General features: G+C 39.9%; 1 long non-coding RNA gene across 1 annotated transcript in view; it reads left to right on the top strand.

The window, feature by feature from the left end:
• Positions 1-1,021: 1,021 nt before the first annotated feature.
• LOC121087848 overlaps positions 1,022-16,738 on the top strand; it is a 38,716-nt gene continuing 22,999 nt past the window's right edge. The window contains exons 1-3 of the long non-coding RNA XR_005827762.1: positions 1,022-1,543; positions 1,938-2,030; positions 3,135-3,200. This is a non-coding gene — a long non-coding RNA (uncharacterized LOC121087848). The remainder of the gene's footprint in view (positions 1,544-1,937; positions 2,031-3,134; positions 3,201-16,738) is intronic.

Below are 16,738 nucleotides of genomic sequence, written 5' to 3'. Positions count from 1 at the left end.
GCGTTGTGCCGAGGGTGTTTCCTGCCGGGCTGCGGCCCCGCTGCGGTACAAAGAACCCAGGTGTGCTAGTGGTGGTGTTTGAGCCTTGCCTTTCCCCCCAGCCATACAGTATAATAATCTTTTTAGAATCTGCTGCTTAGAATCCAAATTTATAGCCTGTTTTTAGAAAGGATAGGCTATTACAGAACTGATTATGCATTTGCATATTCTTCAACCATATAGAAGAGTTAAAGAGCTGGGAAGGGAAAGAAGAAATGAATGGTCAATAGAGAAGGCTTCAAGGAGAACACAGATTAAAAGGTCTATTTATTTTTTACAGCAGAAGCTAAAAAAGGACTGTGCACAATTCCCCGCCCCCATTCCTTTTCATAGCAATTGCTTATGGGCCGCTGCCTCCCCTTGTGTTTCCCTGCACTGTACTCCTCTCATACTCATGCGTTCTTGCTCACTCACAAGTGCACTTTCTCTGATTCACACACAAGCGTGTACACGAGTGCAGATAAAATTCCCTCCCTCACTTTTCCATTTCTTGCACTGCACACCTTCTTACCTCTTTGACCACGTGTGCCATATGATGACCCTTTTTTTGACATGGTACAATTAAAAACTAACATTAATGGTAAGCTCTTGTCCTACTTCTGTGTTTTTCTATTTGTCAAACCCAGCATGCAGTCCTGGGATTGCTTTTTCTCTCTTAACACTTCACTGCCTAGAGTCTAGAGGCCCAATTATGTAACCGCTTCTGACTTGGCTGACATGAGGGATAATGAGAATGCTACGTACTCGGTTTGATCTAATTTCCCGTCCTCTTTTCAATTCAGTCTTTATTTGGCAAAGGCGCTTTTGAGAAAAGGAAGATTTAGTGAGGAGGAGAGAGCCGAAGCTTTTAATTACTTGCATGTAATCATGACTACATGTACTGTTTGAAACCTGTGTTACAGATTAACACCTCTGCTCTACCTTTGCCCAGCTGCTCTGGTCTATTTGCACGCTTAGCCCAAGCATGAAGTCAGCCCTGGGAGGCAGCTCCGCTGTACTTAATGGGAGGAAAACTTGCCCTTGAGGATGCAGCCCAGCTCATTCACCAGTGCCCTTTCACACTCACTAACAAACCACAGGGACAAAGGGAGTGAAGGCAAGCAGAGAATTAATTTATATGTGGGAGAACTCCTTTCTTCCAGGAGTACATGTTTTAGAGAGTTTTTTGTGGAAATACCAGATTCTCTTTTTCCTGTTTCAGTATTTCCCCTCTTCACCTGGCTGTTCTCAGTAGTGGAGCTGGCATGGCTGAGAGTGAACATAGTTAATTCTCTTTTAGAGAGCCTAAACAGGATGAAGACAAGGGAGCAAATTTGGAAGGCAGAGAACACATACTTGAAACCTCAAAGAAAACAAAAATAGTCAAAAATTCTTGCAAGCTAACAAGAAGTAAGTTTACTACAGGTCCATCCTTAATGCATCTCACATCTGGAAAACTGAAGTTAGAGCACTCCTAGGTAATAACATTTGCTGAAGAAATGTTTCCCTGAAATCTTTGCACTGGGTAAGAAAATGCTTTTTCAGTATTAAGTACAACTTTTAAATAGGGGGGGTTAATGTTTTTTTTTAAGTCTTGTGTGGTTAGAAGTATTTGATGAGGCAAAGTGAGTAGAAATGGGGGATGATATGTCATGTTGAAGAATAAGATAAGAAAGTTTGCTGCTGTATTCTGCTCCAACTTATTTTTTACTGCAAGCGCTACCTCTGTGCAGATGTAGCAGGATAGATTCAACTTATTATTAGACTTTTTCACTGCTAGAGAAGGAGGATCTTGCTGCACTCTAGGGAAATGTGGAAGATAACCCTGTGGCTGTAGATGAACATCTATATTGGTAAATCTGTAAATGATGCCTGGCATTAAATTCACTTCAAAATTTCCTGCCTCATGAATCTACCAGGTGCCAGGCTGTCACAGGTCTGCTCTAACTGCGTAAAGGCACAGAGGCATTGTCATCAGTGGCTTTCCTCATACTACTTGAGACTGCAAAAAGGTACTGCGGTGGTTTTAGCTTCCAGAAGCCAAAAGAGAAAAAGTGCAGCTTTCAAATAGCTGGAGTGACATGGAAGGGCCAGGCTATCTTCTGTCTGGGGAGGGGTGGTACTTGTAGTGTACAGATATCTTGACCTTGCTTCAGTTCAGCTTCCAGATCTGATAATAAATATGTTTTAGCTGTATGGGACTGCTGGCCCAAGTTTCTAGTGAAGTCTCTGCCGCTTTGACAGCGTGCTGGGGTTTGTCCACCGTTAGCCACTGCAATGTGCTTATTTAGTCCATGGTTGCAAACCACTTAGTATTCTTGGTCATGGGGCTGCAATGAAGCTGAAAATTAAAAAAAAAAAAAAGGAGGTGTTGCATCATTTTCTTCCATGTTAAGCTTCCAGATTTATTTCTGTTGAATTTTAGTGCATTCAGGTTAATTACCAGTATTGCTGGTGTAACAAGTGTCTCTTGCTGCACCTACTTTATCTGTTAACAGTGAGCTAAGTGCTTCTTTTTCAGAGCTTCTTTTTGTCTTTTTTTATCTTGAGAGTTTTATTCCAGTTTTGAAATTAAATGGCATGTCTATTTTGCCTAATACTGTTCTCCCAAAACTTCCAGGCTAATCCATTTGGGAAACTTGGAAGATGTTCTCAAGAGATTTCTTATTGCTTAGCTACTGAAACATCTGCTAAAGCTGAGCTCTTTAAAAGAAATGAAAATTATTTAAATGTGGAAAAGAGTGGGTTGATCTGGAAAAGAAACTCTCAAAAGACTAAAATTAGAACGGAATGTGTTAGAAGAGGAATACTGGTGGGGGAGGAGGAGTAAGGTTTTTTAAAACAAAAATGCTGCTGCTTGAGTAATGATCAAGGAAATTCTGGTTGGGATATTAGCTGCTGCTCCAACCCAGAGCAGTTCCTGATTTCAGAAATAATTATGTTTCCCTAAAGATGGATATACATTACAGGCTCCATTTTTTTTTTTTTCTGAGGTAGTCTAAAGCAAGGCTCAGCTTGATGTTTATAAATGAGACTTTTGAGTAAATGCTCTTAGTATACCAAATAAATGGCCCAGTTTTTAGAGCAACTAATAACTGAACAAATATGCTTTGCAGATTAAATTCTGCTCCCCCAAAGCTGCTTGAGTGAACTCCCTTTCTGCTTGCAGAAACCTCGTCAAGGTGAGGTTAACTTTCTTTTTTGCTTTCAGACATTTTGCATTTCTATCTTGCACTTTATCACTGTGTGTTTGACTCTTGTCTTGAGTAAAAATCTAATTATTTGTCTCAAGGCCCATGTTCCATAATGCAATGTTTGTGTTTGGGCTCTTTTGGCTCAGTTACAGTTGTACCACCTCTTCTTTTATTTCTGAACTTCTTGTGGTGTACAGTATTGGAAGATTTTCAAGGAATCCCACTACGTGGCAAGAAACAAGAAACTACGTTGTATGTAAAATGATAAGGAGGAAAGTTCCGAGCAATGAGTAACAGCAGGAAAAATATCCCTCTGAGGGTAATAGAAGACCTCCACAAAGAAATTAACCCAGCTGGAACTTAATACTTTTTCTTCCTGTTTGAGAATGGGCTGTGGGTTTACTGTCCAATATTTATGGGTGCCTCCTTTAGAGATAACCCAAAAGGATGCTGGTCTCCCTTCAGCATCACAGAAGTCCCCTGCTTGATGGTGTGATGAGCTGCTCTGCCATGCTTGCCTCACTGAGACTCCTCCCAGAGGCCGATGCACTTCTTCCATCATCATCTCTCCTACCCAACGTGCTGCAGTAAATGGAGGGGTGTAAGTGGAGTCATCAGCTCTTTCAGCTCCTGCATGGATGTTTTAACCTTTGCTTTTTCTCAGTTTTATACAGAACAAAACATTTTTAAATTTCTTAGGAAATTATCTTGCTTTAAAGTCCTATTTCCCATGGGATTTAAGCTTTTTTTTCAGTCAGCTGTGTAAAGCACAGTGCTCGTGTCCTGCATCATAGAACTGTTATTCCAGAATTTCTTGGTGGTGGTTGTACATTATCTCACTGACAAGTAGCCAATTAGAGCAGAAATACTTCTATTTCCTGCTCCTGACTTTTACGTCTTTATGTGGAATACTTCATTTAACTACAAAGAGTGAAATGAAGTGGTCTAGTTCTCTTCCCTTCAAATCCTTTTATTTTTTTCTTCTTAATTTTGTTAGTTTGATGTATTTTATACTGCTTGGAAGTTATGAGTATTTGCTTTAAAGAGATTTGACTGCAATTTCAGTTTCTTCCCTAAACATTAAAAAAAAAACAAAAACCCTATTGAAGCTTTTTGCTATAGGATATTTTAAATCTAAGGAGTAGGAAGGAGTTGAATTTCCTGGTTTAAAGTGACTCAGCTAGGTCTGCCTCCTTGTTTCATAATGGATTCTCTGCATCCAGCTCAGACCTTGGCTGGCACTCAGGAGAGCTATCAGATGTTTTCTTGATTAATTTGTCATGCCTGCACAAAGTCAGGTTTTAAGCTGTTCCTCGAGGATCCTGGAACAACTGTCTAGTAAGAGATCATTAGATCGAGAAGTACACGACTGTGTCATAAGGCATCTGGTGCTTGTCACTTGAAGCTTCCGTCATCTCAAGTTACAACAATTACATGGCTGGCTAACAGGAACTCAGAATAATAAGTGATTACTTTGTTAATATTGTTTGCTTTCATAGCTTATCTACAGTCATTTGTGTGCACACACATACACGTCAAACTTTCTTCCCATAACTACAGTCTAATATAAAAAGTTGTATTTCTATATGAAACCTAAATGGTGGTGCTATTCTGTACTAAAGCAAATAAATTTTAAAGCATTTCGTTTAAGCCTGAAACTTTTCTGGGTAGGATTCCTGAGGCTGTGTATTTCCCTTTGGAGCAGATTTAGTTCCCAACCTCAGGTATTTATTTCCAGTGAAAATATGAAAAGGAAGTTCATATTTGATAAAAAGAACTTTGATATTTGTATGCATGTATGATCGCATATGTTGAAGTAATAATGTGGAAGAATCTAATTAGGACTATCCAGGCAACTGAAAACCTTGAGCTTGCTTAATTAGAATTAACTACTGTATATGTGAAAGCAGAAATTTAATTCAAATTTCTGTTAATCAGAAATACCATCCTACAAAAATGATTTATTTAAAGACAGACCTGGTAGCTTTCTGTTTGTATGATGATGATTTCCATGTCAAAAGTGATTCTGTGTGCTTACATCTCTGAGGTCATATATCCTAAAGTTTAGTATATGTGAAAGTATTGCAAATGTTGTGGCCCAAATGCTTTCAATTCAGAAGTACAAATCAAATATATATTTACATATGGAGAGATACATATGCTGGCACAAAACCTCAAAAAGTTCAGTCTGAGCTTTTGTTGTCACGTTCATTTTTTTTTCTTCCCACAGCATCATTAAAGTAGGGTTCTCACTGCCAGTAAATGTCTGGATTCATGTCTTTTGTCATCTCTTTTCTGTCTGCCACTGGACATTGCTTAGTCCAAAGAGGAGGAGGAGAGGGGTGGTGAGGAAGAGCTCTGGCTGGAATTGCCTTTATTCTACATGCGCAGATGGGGCCTGGCAGGTCAGGTCAAAGGACGTTGAGTTAGTTGTCTGTGCATACTGCTCAGTAGCTGTACCTCAGCTCTATAGGAAATTTCAGTTTTGTGGGAAGCTGCCTGGCAGATCGTGGCCTGTCACCCTGTCACCCTGTCACCCTGTCACCCTGTCCCTGACGGCAGGCCCACTCATAGTAGGTGTATGTCAGAGGAGATTGGCACGGAATGAGAACCTGTCCTGTAATAGGAACGGTGAGCAGGAGTGAGCAGCACGTTTGCTCTGAGGGCTGGACCACTCGTACCTGGGGCATCTGGATGCAGGAACATGGTCCCCCAGCCGGGGATACCGGCAGCCCTCCCCACTTCTGGGCTGCTGCACTGTGTGGCAGATGCGGGGGAAAATACCCCGTGATGGAGTGGTGGTTAGCCCTTGGCTGACCGCTTTTAAATCATACTCAGGTTTTTGTTCTGTTTCTCCTGAAATAATTGGATTATAAGAAGAAAACGATGTTCTGTTGAAACAGTCTCACAGAGAGTTAGGGAAGGGCTATTTTATTTGCTGAACGCTAGCTTTGTGTTGATTTGTGTGTCACAAGCTATCAAGGAGCCTGGTAAAATATTAACTTTTGATCTGAAATGCTGCCAGGCACAAAGATGTCAGCATATTTGTTGACAGGGCTCAGACCAGGTTTGGAGGTGGTCTGCCCATCTAAGTCCTGAGAAGTCCAGGTGACACAAGCTGATGTGTTGTGGCAATGTCAGAGACCAGTGATGTCCGATACTTGTGTCTGCCCCAGACAGCTGCGCATTCTCAGCTAGAAGGACGCAGGGCAGTAGACGGCAATTTCTGCAAGTGTTTGAAAATATTTTAAGCAGGCACCTCTGCTTGTGTGGCGATTGGCAGGGACAAACCCTTGTATGCGACCAGTTGTCACAAAAATGGAAAAATACCGCTCGCGTGATGGAGGCATTATACAATAGGAACAGGAAAAGAAATCATCAGGGGATGGCCAAATGCTGGATTTCATGTTCTGTTGGGCTGTATGTTTAGCTCAGGGGTTGAACGTCAGCCCTTGATATAGAAATTAATAGATTCTCTTTGAAAGCAGATCAGAGCATGTTTGACTATGCACCAAAATGCAGAAATATAAATGCTAGACTAAATTCCAAAATTGAGCGTATGTGGCAACAAAGGAGAAAGAGTATATAAAGTGCACAAGCAGACCTAGCATCATGCCTTATTTTGGAAATAATTCATAGTAATCCAGACATTATTTAGTATGCTATCTGTGGGCATTAAATACTTGTTTTATGAAGAAACTCTGCGATATTCCTATCCTTGAAAGTTGAAAGGGATTTGTTAAACACCTTACAGTGTCTGAACTAATAGTCCCAGGGTTTAACTCTGTCTGTGCTTTCGAGCGAGGCAAGAAAAAGTTGATTCTGTGCATCCAAAAGGAGCTGGGATGAAGTGTGGGCTGCGCTGAGCATCAGTTCACCTGTATCTGCCTCTGCAGCTGTGGGACTGCAAGGGAGGGTGAAACCCAGGCCTCCAGGATAGCAGAAGTTAGACTTTGAATTCCTGTAATTCCTGTGTTGGAGGGCTAAACTGAGTCTACAGTAATTTGTTTCTCATTTAGTCCTTCATCTTCTATCTTTATTCAAGCCACTAGAGATAGGATCACTCTGACAGCTATAAAAGGGGGGGCAGGACATTTCAGACAGTTGCCTGCCACATTCGTGATAAATGAAGAGCCCTATCCATGCACACAGGGCGAACTGCAGAGCTCGGAGCATGTGCTGACTTCCAGAGACCTGGCCTTGTGCTGCTGGAGGCAGGGTCCTGTGTCTGGCATCACAACTGTTGTGTTTCTCACACCTTTTTTTAATAATTTTTTAATGGGAGAAGTGTGGCCACGTAAGAGACTCCTGTGCACTTTTTGATTTGCGTGTGTGTTCCTTTCCACTGTTTTCCTGGACTAAGGTCTCTTCTGACCCAAACAATCCTGTGATTCCATGATTTACACTGCCCTGGAGTGAACATTCAGAGATCATCCTCTGATCATGTACTGTAATCACTGGCAGACCCAGGCAGCAGTTATTGACAAAGAGGAGATAATGGCCCTTTGAATGTCCCCAATTAGGATAATTCTGGTTTTTAGCTGTTCATTCATTAGCAGAGAAGTAAACAATGCAGACAGAAGGTTGTGGAGCAGGGTGTTTATTCACTTGTTTTCTAGCCTTCTCTCTGGATTAATGAAATGACTCATAGACAGTAATAATATGCTTGGAGGGGAAAAAAAAAAGCCCAACAAAAAACCTGGAGGTGGGACATCTGAGGCCAAATCTTCCTGTCAGGACACCCACATCTCGCCATACCTACATATGTGATTTGATTCTCTTTGTTAAATGTAAATAATGGATCAGTTTTAAAGATGGGCAAATAAATCAAACGGGCATCTAACAAGTGCAGGCTGGTTTAGATACGTGTGAAAGAAAAGGGTTGCTGGTAAGACTATGCATTGCTTGTAAATGTTTCTGTGCAAAACTACTTTTAAGTGTTCATACCTTCTCTGCCTCTGAGACACGGAGGATGAATGGTTGCTTCACACAGGTGCCTAATACCTGTTCTATTTCTGCCTCTGTGCGGCCAAACATACTCTCTGTGTTTTTTCTAAAATGCCCATCTCATAATCATGTGCAAATCCTTACCAGTCTTAGGAAATACTGGAAGTAGAATAGTGAGACTACTCTGATTTCAAAGGCAGTGAAGGACTTAGTGGCCTTTGAGAATCTGGAACTGAAAGACTTGGAAAGGTTACGTGAGTTTTGGGCAGAGAAGGAAGCTGAACACAGAGCACAAGTGCACTTCCAGTGCCAGCCCCTCTTGGTCCTCCTACTGTAACGTCCCGAGGAACACTCAGACCCATCTTTGCGAAGATTATATAGCTGCTTTTGAACTGTTTACTAATAAAATTCTACAAAGTTTTCATATTACAAACTACAGGAGTGATGAAGCATAGGTATGTTTTAGCTTAAAAGTGGGATTTTTCACCAAGGGTCAACAAACTGAAAGCAGGACAAGAGAGGAATAACAACTGGGGAAATCCTGAGAAGAATTAATTATAGCATGTACTACCAGGCAACTCTGACGTTGAAAAATATAAACTGAGATGCACCTATGTGATAGTTTCACATATAGAAAATACTGCTCAGCATTTATATTAGATTCTGAATTTATAATAGTTTCTGTGTTGTCTAAGGGAAGTAATATGTATAATGCTGTCATAAAGATCTCTTTGAATATGGCCTTTTTCTCCATGGGAGTACGTATCACACAGAAACCTAAACCCCTCATCTAGCTTCTACTCTGAAAAATACTTAATTTATAAATTCTCCAAAAATTGGAATATAGCCAACGTGTTCTGCTATTTATTTTACTTTATTTAAAACTGTTTATTGGTAGTTTCTATGTTATTTCATTTTGAGAGGAGCCAGTATATCTGTGGTGGAGATTTAAACCACACAAAGCAAAAGATTAAGCTGGAGAAGGCAGAGGAACTTGTCAAAGCCTGTAGAGAAGAGGTGAGGATAATTAATCAGACAAATGGAGATAGAGAGCAGGTGTGCAGAGGAAATAGCCTGCTGGAATAAAAGGCAGTAGAATGGAAAGAATGTCAGAAGAGGTGGGTTTTTCTCTATTTTATAAATTATAATCTGTAGGAACAAGTTTTTCTTGTCAGCCTGGATTCTTATTTTTTGAAAAAATAGCCTTACAAACAGTAATCAAGGCACCAGCATTTTATATGTTTTTTAATTGCAATTTTTTAATGTAATATAAATAAATTGATTGGATGTTGACCATTTAGACAGTGGGATATGGAGCTCACTCATGAGATTATGAATTCTAGTAAATGACTAAAATATTTTATATGAAAAAATATTTTCTATAATATGAGTAAAAGAAGTATATTAGAGATGCTAAACTGGGAAGAGAAAAGGACATGTAGGGCAAGGGCAAAACCAGTTTTCCCTTGGCATGTTTGTAAACCAAATATTGCAGTATTAGGTCAGTACAGGAGGCAAAAAATATGATATATAAACTGAAGTCAAACTGAGTAGTTAAGGTTTATATCAAAGCAGACAGGCTAAGGTCAGTCCTCCCATTTCTCTGTGCAGCAAAGTAGTGCCACCTACTTCTCCAGGGAGCAAGTGTGTGGCTGACAACCCCAAAGACCATGAGAAATGGAAATTCATTCACTGCTTTTGCAAAAAGAAGCAGTTGGTACCATGTACAGTTTTGAGATAGAAGGGAAATGCTCTCTGATTCCGTTTTCTCTGCAGTTCCTACACAGGGCTGCTGAGGAGCCCGTTGCTACATTCAGGCTTTCCAGGTCCTGTCTGCACCTCTTCCCTTCTCAGGGCAGTACCGATGTGTTCTCACCACCACACCGTTTTGGTGTTCCCTGGAGGCTATAGGAGACTGGGAAGGGATGAGCACCTACAGAGGGTTTGCAGAGCAGATCAAAAGGGTTGGCTTTCTTAGATGACTGAAAGGAAAAAATTGGAGGAGTAATTTGGAATGAATAGGAAGCAACAGGAAGAAAGGAAACCTGAGGGATCCAAACACCATGATCCTACAGATTTGCAAATGGGATCATCTCAGGTGGTGGCACACCTGAGCTGATTACCTGTGGTTAGGCTGCCAAAACTAATGTGAATGCCCACTTCTTTTCTTGCAGCTGGTCTTTCTTCTGACCAAATTGACTAGGAAATGCTAACTGGAATGGTGTAACAACAGCACAGCCAAAGGAGTGTGGACAGAGGAGTAAGGTTCGTTAGTAATAACTGTCTGAAATACCACCTGAGTATACCCAGAGCATTAGAGTAGAAACAGAGATGTGTGGATCGGGCCCTCTTGGGAGGGTGGGCTACAGAGAAGTGGATTCAGAGCACTCATTCAGATCATTTCTCCTTTTCATTTGATTGAAGTTATGCCTTCACTATGAAGTTTGAGCTGACACTAAATTACAAAACGATGTCTTTTGAGCCAAGTGAACGTCAAGTGGTTTGTAATTGCAGTTTAATAGTTTGATTTGCTGTTCCCACAAAGATGAAGGCAGAGGCCTAAGGTGGCCCACTTGGTGGCCCTCTCCTTGCATAAAATTTTTATTTGTAAAAGTATTTGGCTTACTAGTTTCTCAGAGTGTTCCAATAATCATAAGCTAGCTTTTTGCATGAGGCATCAAAGACTTTGTTCTATGTATGTAGGAAAGAAAGTTAACAGAACTTTTCTGTTTTAGCTGCAGAGGAAGGAAACTACCAGAGTCCTTGCAGCGATTCTCAGCCTTTTTTTTTTTTTTTTTTTCCCTTTCCTTTTTTGGAAGTTTTTTTTTTAAAAAAAACTTTTTTGGGGGTTGTTTTTTTGTTTGTTTTAATTAGAGGAAATGCTAGCAGAGACTGGTCAGGACTGAGAGCTGAAGAAGTTACTCTGCATGCAAGCTGAGCAAGGCAGACTGTCTTCACTGTTCCCTCTGTCCCTGTGGATTTGATCAAGATGCATGTTTAGGTCCAGGTTAAAAAAAAAGGAAAGAGGTACAGTGGGATCACAGCTGTGGTATTTGCAGCAGTTTGTCCTTCCTCAGAAGTTCGCCGAGAGTTACGCATGGAGATGGCAAAAGGTAAAATCATAATTTCTTGGCATTAAAATAGACTGGCCAACACAATTTTTCCAAGGTCATCACTGTTCTCAAATTCTTTGTACTGCAGCTTCTCTGCAGATCGTTGAATTTTGTACTTTTCATTAGCTAGTAATCTAACACAATACATTAAAAACAAACAGAAAGCCCTCCTTCCAGGCTTTGCATTCCTTTCACGGTAGATGCTTACTTAACCTCTGCCATGTCTAATCATGAACTTAAAATGACACCGGTGAACTTTCCGAGATGAGGAAACTTTTTAATGGTGGTTATTGCTGGAGGTTTTTTTGACTATTGGCCTGTGCATGCAGTGCTATCGGATACACATCCCTCTGAAGGCTTTTAGCAGTTCCCTGTAATGTGAGTCCAGGAACATTTTTCCTGTGTTACAAATAATTTTTAAAATACCTTAATCCATGTGAATTTAGTACTTGTGAAAGAAGCAAACTTGACAGCTTCAGTGGCGAGTCCTTTGCTTAGCTGTAAAACAGCTATTGTAAAAGCTTCCTTCTGTCTGGATCAGCCCTACATGAGATTTTCATAATACCCTTAAAAACGCACTTCTGGTGTAAAATGTGTCTGAACCCCACATCCAACGTTGGCAGCTGTAGTCATGGCATCAGTGATACAGGACCTGTATCATGAGCTCTCTACAGTGGCGTGTAAAACTACCTCATAGTGGGGTGACAGCTGCAGGAATAGTAGGTTTGGGTCACTTTCATTTTGCAGTGCAGGGAATGCGCATATTCTAAGTAACTTTTTCCCTTATTCGTAGGCAAACATATACAGGGAGTTTGCAGTCCAGTTCCATTTAAAAAGTGGTATTAATAGCTTTTAGATTAGCATTTTTATGTTCACTTTATCATCAGTACCTTGTTATTTGGTATGTTGTTTAAAAATTTGTCTGGATAATTATTTGTGCTTTACCCATAGGACGTGCCCAAAAAACCAAACCAAAATATAAAACCCATAAAGCCTCCATGTAGATGGTGATGGGTGATCTTTTTTTCTGCTTTTCCAAAAAGAAGTTACAAATTCCTTGTTACTGATCCAGTAAGTCAATAGTGCAAATGTTTAAAGCAAACATGAATTGTTAATTTGGGTTAACTGGAACCCACAGAAAAATCAGAATAAGTTCACAAGAAAAATTATTCCCATAGGGAAAGCTGTTGTCTATTTCTTTTCATACATGGTATTTACCCTAATCCCAGGTGAATTTCTTTGTATCCTTTAGAGATTTAAAAACTAAGAGTCATCTTTTATCTGCTTGCTAAGGGTAAAAATGTGCCTCGAACATTTTAGAGCTGCTGTGTTCCATAGGGTCCCCATTGTGCTTTGTGTAATGTACTCATAGCTCACCATGGGTATTCTTATATGGCTTCATTTTTTGTGAAGCCTTCTTATTTTTAGAATAAGCTTATGCTCTGCTGCGGGGTCCCAAAGTTTCATGGATATGCAGATGGAAGAAAATTGCTACCATAAATCAATCTTAAAAGGAAGAGATTGCAAAAGTAGGACAAGGTACCATCTTTAGATGTTAGAAGGAAAGGGGAAAAAAAAAAAAGAGGGGGGATTTGATTTAATCCTAAACTGACTGGCTAGCTGGTTGTTTGGATAAAGTACCACACTGACTTTTGTTCAGGGAATAATATTTATATGTAAAGTGATTTCATGGTGTGCATCGGGGAAAAAAACCCAAAAGGTCTGTGTTCAGTTATGAACGTTGACCTTGGGAGCATGACAACACAGCAAACGTTTCAGGGATCATCTATGGGAAGTTGTACAGAGCAGTTTCTGGCAGAGAGGCATGCACCACTTCTAACATCACAAATCCTGTCGTCATGAGTGGCGTGTGTAGCAGCAGGCTGTCATTACCAGGAAGAGAGTATATATACGTATTCCTCACTAATGGATTAGAAACACGCTTGTAAGAGGTGGAGGGAGGCGGGGATGTGATGGCACTGACAGTAAGCATTGAGGGGAAGCACCAGGCACACTGTCTGTGCTGGTGACTCTGACAGCAATTCGTTTGCAAGGGCCAACTCCTAAGTCAGTCACTTGCTTTTGATTCATGCATAATGCACTGCTATTTTTACAGTATCATTGTATTCAAGCTCAAAATTACTTTTTTGTCATTTTATTTATTGTGTTTTTCATTTTAGTTTGCTTTTAGGTTTCATTTGATTTGGCAGTAAAATTTCTCATGGAAATAATATTTTAAAGTTAGTTCTTATGCCACACTTGAAAATACACAAGTCTGTCATGCCTCTGTTGTTTTATCTGATTAGAATGGCTTTTCTTCCCTGGCCTGCTAATCGACTAGAGTTCTGTGTTACAGGCAAGGCAGTGATGACCAGCCGAGGATAAAACATCATAGGACAGGCAGGGGTAGCTCACAAAAGTAAATAATATCAAATAAATCTAAGAGAGCAAGCAAGATGTGGGGAGTTTGTCTTGCAGACATGTGAAGTTGGAAGGATCGTCACTGCTTAGTTCACTCTTTTCCCTCTGTGCCAGAGAGAGATTTATCTGCATACCTAACAAACACCGAGCAGTGATCTTACAGCATCACCTAGAAACGGAAGATATTGCCAGTTCCTCCTCCTCAAGCTTGTTTAACCAGTGAATCAAACGGAGAGTTGCATTGCAGTCTGGTAGACTGTGTTCCTACTTGCAGGGAAGAAAACCTGCGCTGATGAATGAGACTTATGTTGTGAGCAATAGAAAGATAACATCCCAAGTCCTCTAAATTCTCTAGAACTAGCACTATTCCTTAAAAAATTATTTATATATATCTATATAACCAGACAGGCATGAGAGGTAGCTAATGAAATTTGTACAAACATGATACAGGAGATCTTGATGTTGGACTGAGAGATAATGATGTCTGTTGCCAACACGTGCATAGATTTAGATAACGACCGGTATATTTTTGTGTTGTTTTTCACAGCTTTCAGGTGTTTCTTTGTGTAACATGGGCAGTATTGTTCCTCTTAACATCTCTTACTTTATAAATTCCTCTGATATTATGAGGTAAAATATTTGCTAAGTTTTCCTTTTTGTTTTGTGGTTTAAATCTTAATTCTCTAAGAATTTGGGAGTGTAGGTTTTAGATTGTCTTGTATTTTTCTCAGTAAAATACAGGAAACTGTGTGTTTGCATGTTTGCATATATATTTACACATATTTAAATCTGGGGACTGGAATACTTGCTGTGCCTGTATGAGCCCTGGCGGGAGCTGAGTTAACAGCCACAGAAGCAGCCACAGCAAGTGAACGTGGTGTGTTCAGTGTCTGGTGAGAGAAGGTGATGTCTAGGGCCTAAGCAACTTTGAGAAGCAGTCCTAAACCACAGCATAGCTAAATTTGGGGACCCCATTACCGAGAATTCAGTAAGCCTTGTTCTTTTAGCATAATTCTCTCTAACTGAATTAAATTTCCCTGAAATAAGTGTGTGTAGGAACAGTTCTGCTTAAAATTAATACAGTGTTTTAATCTGTTTTAACTTGTTAGATAGACAACCAATAATTTTCCCCTTATCTTGAATAATTCTGTATGTGGATAACACTGTAGGGTAAACTAAATAAGATTACTTTTTTGACTTGTTTTATTTTAGGATAAAACCCCAATTGTTATGAAAATACAGCATTCTGACACCTTTTTGTGTTAGCTTTCTGCATATTCCCCATCACCATTCACGCAGCGTTAAAAGGAAATTACTATGGTTCCTTTTCTGCTCCTCTTTCAGTGATTATTTAGAGCTGGGAGATTATTATCGGGAAGATTCAGCTTGATAATGATCCCTTCTTGTTAATCTGCTGTTCTTGAAAATGAATTAGGATTAGGAAAGCAGCTCTTTATCATAAATAAAAAAGACCAAAATGTCACAAGTATGTTACCTACAAACTACTTTGTGGTTATTTCTTGTAGGCAGTTTCAGCTGGAAAGATTCTGCTGTTACATTTTTCTAAATCTATTTTATTGGGCTTTTCTCTTCTTGCTACACCATAGGTCCAATAATCTGAAAATCTTTTCCACATTATTCTAATTATTCTTCTAAGTTTCTGTTCTCTTGCTCTTTTCTGTCCTCTTTCAGTGTCTCAGTCTCATCTTTATTAATAAGCATTTTGTAGCTTCAAAGTACTTTGAGGAACAGTAAGTTGTTTATAGAGCTCCTATTAGGCAAGTTGTACACCAATAAGGAAAATGAAATTAGAAGAATTAAATTATTTGCCTTGGGGGAGATTTAGGGTGCAGATCAGGATTAGAAATCTGTTCCTAACCTTCTATTCTGTGATTCGGGTGGCACTTTCATCTTTCTTTCCTGTCTTCTTGTCTTCATTTTTCTGGCCTCTATTTTTTTGTTTTTCTTTCCTTCCTGCAGAAATTGCTTTTGCATTCATTCAAAAAGCAGCACCTCTGACCAGGACCTTTGCCAGATGGCTTTATATGCCAAACACAAGTCTGTTCTGGAAGCGCTGACTCAGCACAGAAAAAGATAGCTTTGTGGCAGCGACAATGTTCAGTGAAAACTCTTGGAAAATATGCTGGAGCTGGACACAGCCGCAGCTCTTAACTAGCTGATGAGCCTTTCCAGAAGCTCTGCTTAACGAGGGCATTACCCTTGGATGGGGATGTTTCCTGCAGCTGCCGGTGCGTGTTTATGATGAACTCGGACCCCGCAGAACTGCCACTTCGCCCATCCCTGCTGCAAAGGGCTCTCAGAAACAGGATGCTAAGGACTAAAAACCTGATCAGCCTATACTTAACCTTGGAGTTCAGTCACGTGTCCAGTGACAGATCTTCAGCCCATATTCTGCCCACTGTGCACTACATGGAGTTTTTACAATCAGGTTTTGGCTATTTATTTTTTTTTAACTTCAGCAGATAACATGGTTACTTCAAAGTTTATGATTCTATTACCTATTGAAATCGGCTGGTGATGTTAGTATCTGCTTTTCCTTTCTTTCCAATAAGAAATTAAGATTATGGTTAAAGAGGTCCCCTCTGGTTTAATTTCCTCTTGAAACCTTAAGATTTTTTTTACTTATGTCAGGGAAAGTAAGCTTTTGGGGTATTCAGAATTCCTTTATTCATGTTGATTTCATTGCAGTTTCACAAATCTAAAATAGAGGCTCCTGATGAAAAGTAGCTTCCCCCAAGTAGTTCCTGGAAAACAGTATAAGCTATCTTCCAGTTAAGTAGCGTAAAAAGAGGAAAAAAAAAAAATCGAATATCGTTGAACTTTGTTTATCTGTGTTTCTTCTACATATAGGCAGACAGTTCCATTCTTGTAAATCAGAGCGGGGAGGGAGAACTTTTAAATGCATTTTATGTTCCAAGTTCTGTGTTATTAACTAAAGTCTATATGGCAAGGGAAAAAGCCTATTAAGTACCACATATTCTGTCTCTCCTACTGTAAGGCAAAAAATATGCCAAATGGTGTAGG

Source organism: Falco naumanni, chromosome 4, assembly GCF_017639655.2.
Source record: "Falco naumanni isolate bFalNau1 chromosome 4, bFalNau1.pat, whole genome shotgun sequence".
Taxonomy (NCBI): domain Eukaryota; kingdom Metazoa; phylum Chordata; class Aves; order Falconiformes; family Falconidae; genus Falco; species Falco naumanni.
Note: the sequence above shows the minus strand (reverse complement) of the source record. Positions and strands in the feature narration are given on the sequence as shown.